This window comes from Sinocyclocheilus anshuiensis, unplaced genomic scaffold, assembly GCF_001515605.1.
Source record: "Sinocyclocheilus anshuiensis isolate Anshui unplaced genomic scaffold, SAMN03320099.WGS_v1.1 scaffold566, whole genome shotgun sequence".
Classification (NCBI taxonomy): domain Eukaryota; kingdom Metazoa; phylum Chordata; class Actinopteri; order Cypriniformes; family Cyprinidae; genus Sinocyclocheilus; species Sinocyclocheilus anshuiensis.
The window spans coordinates 771,907-776,145 of NW_015542410.1; the positions used below are offsets into that span (position 1 = coordinate 771,907).

The window sequence follows — 4,239 nt, forward strand, 5'->3', positions numbered from 1 at the left end:
ACAAAATCCGAGCGCACGGATTGGAAATTCGCGGGTACGGTTTATTAATCCGTGCGCACGATTTGTTAAATGTAGGGAACAGTTTAAGAATTCGTGAGTAGCCTACGGTTTATAAACTGAGGGGATGGATTGCAAAACCGTTGCCACGGATTGTTTTTTTTCTCCTACAGGTGACTTCCGGGCTCCGTGTGAAATGGACATCAAGTTTCTGATGTCAGTTTGATTTGGATATTTGAGCTGTTTCTTGACGTCAATGTTTGATGTTAATTTCAGGTCTTTTGAACATCATTTGCACACTGGGACACGTTTCAAAAGGAGATGTGGTAAATCGATGCTGTCCGAGGCCCCAGTTAAGAAAAAATGCTACTTAAACTTAATCAGGCTGACAAAGAATTCATATTAAGCAATAAATATCAATATCAGAGAGTGGTGGCAAACAGAAACCAGTTTGTTGTGACTTTCATGCACGCAACCTAAGCCTTAGGGCAAATGCAGAGCTTTAAAAGCTGACATGCAAAAGAGAAATGCAAACTCTTAAGTTTCGTTTATTAACGCTTTCGTGCTACGTGAGTCAACAACAAAACTATGCTGCTGATGTTCAGAAAGTTCCCCAGAGCTGATATAGGTTTGGTGAATTAACCATCCTAAAAAAATTAATAATAAAAACTATGATCTTGTACAGATAATTAGCAATCAAGCCTTATTTAAAAATGTATAATTTCAACACACCAGACTAAAAAGAAACCTGCACATAGCTTAAAACAATATACAGAATAAAATGGACAAGTGCATGACACTTGTCCATCAAAACCTCACCCATGGTAATGCTAATACTTCTATAAATATGAATAATTATTCACTAATATAATAATGAATAATAAGAATGATAACAGAAATGAAGCCTTTACATATACAATAATGAAGATCTTGGATTGTGTAATGTTTAAACATCCATTGAACTCAGACTGGATCATTCCCTTTGGCCTAAAGCGGAAAGTCACTATTAATTTACTTTCACTTCACATGCTTTCACTTTAATTTTCCCTGAAACCTATACCTATTCTTTTTCAGAAGACTAAATCTCCAAATTTGATAATTAATAGTGACGCTGACGAAAATTGTCACAGTTAATTAGCCTTTTAGAAAATAAGTCTAAAAGGCTAAAAAGCTTTGTGAGGTTTATTACTATAGAACATTATGGAATAAAACAAAATGCAAGCAAATCAATACACACTGTAAACATCTAAACTGTGTATTCTACTTATTTTTATGATTATTCTGTATAAATTTTAAATAATTTCAAGTAAAATTTACAAAGTAGAACATTTCTGTTTCACTTTTCACTTTAACACACACCAAGAAGTCCACACCCACAGATCAATCAGATTCAAGTTCAGAAATCTTACTCTGACACTACACAGCTGAATCGACTGCAGTCTCCTGTCCTTACAGACATTATCCTGTGAGATATAAGGTAACTTTCCCTTCAAATTATGCTGCTTAAAGTTAACTGAAATTTTAAACTTAATTACTTTTTTAATAATTATCATGTATAACTGTCTAATTTATTCAACAAGTATTTGATCCGTGATTTGTGGACAGTAAAAAATGTGGAACTAATCAGATAAATAATACAAGTTTGTCCACGAGAGTCTATTCTTAACGTAGTTTTCCTCTGAAGAAACTGCACATATTTCTAAAATCTCTGGAATTAGAGTAGTTTTTCTTGATGTACTTCAAAGACGTGGACTAACACTGGTTTATAAATTTACATGCATCACATAAGCTGCTCATGGTTCAGAAATATGATCTCATGAGTATTCATATGTATCTTCTATAAAGTGTCAGTGTAAAATGTACAATTACTTTGGCTTGCATAGACACTGAAATGTACCATAATGACGTATTAACAGCATCTAAAATGTAAAATCAGCTGTTCTGATATTCTTTTTATGATCTGTAAAAATGGTTATGTTTAGGCATGGGGGCAGGTTTAAGGGATCTAAAATATATCAATAAAGTGTAAAAAAAAAAAAAAAAAATATATATTTATTTTAAGAAAGATTTGTAAATATCTTATGATTCTACATCATCTAACCAAACATATGAAAAAGCTGCTTTTCTACTGTCGGCAAGAACAGTTCTAAGATGGGTAAGGAATGGTTAAAGTTATATATTAAAGTTATATTTACACTTGAGCTTGGTTTGGCAATTACAAATAATTTTTGGCCCAGAATTCTAAACAAATTCTAAGTTATTCTATTTGCCAAATGTGCTAGCATTTGCATGTAGTGACGTTGCCACATACCAGGAATGGAACATTAACTGTTTGGCCCGACAGTGAATTAGCGGCTAATAAGAGGAGGCTGGGATCTAACAACTGGTTAAGCAGGATTTGGCAGTTGTGGGAGAAAGAGCTAAATGATAACCTGTATCAACCTGTCGCGTGTAAGACAACACTGCTACCAAACGTAACACCCATGATGAAATTAACTTTGTACAATGAATACAACAAAAGGAAAGCAATATTTTTGGACACCAGAATGTTTAAAACTCAAAACCTCAGTAATTATCTCAAAATATAAAACAAAAAGTTCCTACCCTCCATCACTCTTTGTTTTGACAGGGAACTTACTAAGCTGATGATCTTTGGTCTGTGAGAGCAGATCTGTTAATGGCTACACAGACCATAAATTTCATCACCTGGAATGTTAATGGACTTAAACGAAACAGAGATAAAAAAAAATGTAATAACTACAAAATGCTGACGTTGTTTTCTTACAAGAGATACACATTGGAGTAGGAGATTAACACATTATAGAATGTCTAAAAAAACGAGTGGTATGTATCTTACACAAAGTTTACCTCCCGAATGGGAACAGCCATACTAGTCAAGAAAAGACCACATTTTGAACAAATAAGTGATGAAAAAGATAACTGTGGAACATATGTTGTGCTGAAATGTAAACTGGGAGGTCAGCTGTACACTCTAGTGAGTGTTTATAACCATGAAACAGACACAAAAACCCTTGATAAATGTTCAAGTTACCTGCAGTCACAGGGCTGCTGGTGATCAGTGGAGATTTCAACACAGTTCTCAATCCATTTATTGACAAAGATAACCAAATTCATTCAAAAGAGGTGACAGACAGCACAACCCACAGAAAGCTGCACTGTTGTGTGAAAAAGTTCATGAAATCTCTTCAGCTGGTTGACATCTGTAGAAGAAAGAACCCCACAGAGCAGAATTATACGTTCCACAGTCAAGTTGCGTCCTTGTTGGATTATTTATTTGTTCCAGAAGAATGTATGTGGCGTGTCAGAAGTTGTAAACTATAGAGACTCTGAGATGCGTGACCATCGTCCTGTGTACTTGGAGATCAACAATGACCCCACAATAGTTTTTCTGAAAGATCTCCAGATACAGCCAGTCGTCCAATGGCTGAATCTAAAAAAGGATCTATTGACAGATGAGATGGGTTCATTATTGGATGAAGAAAACTCACATGCAGTCAGTGATGTTGACATTGTGTCAGCTGTAAATTCTCTTCAGGTGTCAGACACACCAAGACCAGACGGCATCCCAGTTTCCTTCTATAAAGACAACATTCACTTCATAATTCCATAAAGATGCTCTATGACAGAATCCACAGAGGTGCATTTAACTGCTATGAGAAACACTTCAATAAAACTGTGAAAAGTCCACATGACAATAGTCAACACTTAATTAATGTAAACTACCTCATCATTGCAACTATTCTGAAAAATCAAAAACTGTCAAACCCGGCTCTGTATCAGGATTTCCTCATTGTGAAAAACATTTTCAGAGATGCACCAGAAGTAGATACTGAATCTGCAGATGTTTCAATTGAGAGAGACAAACTGCTGGATCAGGGCTGCCCGCTGACCCCAGCTCTGGCTCTGAAATGCTTTGCCTCTGCATTAGCTGGCCGTTTAAAACAGCATGAAATTCTGTTTTTTTTCAAGAAAGCGTGATACTTTGCATTCAACCAGAGGACCTTGAGAAAATAATAGCTGCTGTGAAAAAAATAGCTAATGAAGTGTTTTACATTAAGGAATTATGTAGAGGAAATGTTGAAGTTGAACAACTAAAATATACAGAAAATTAATCTAAGGATGAAGATTGGTATGAAAGGGAAGCAGAAACACTGATGGATAACACAGAGGAAGAATCAGAAGCCAGTTGGTCTAAAACAAACAAAGGCAAAAAAAAAAAAA

The 4,239-nt window shown here is 35.2% G+C and overlaps 1 pseudogene; it reads left to right on the forward strand.

Annotated features, from left to right (window-relative positions):
- The first annotated feature begins 2,674 nt into the window (after positions 1-2,674).
- On the forward strand, positions 2,675-3,996 carry LOC107693260 (uncharacterized; annotated as a pseudogene).
- The last annotated feature ends 243 nt before the right edge of the window (positions 3,997-4,239 follow it).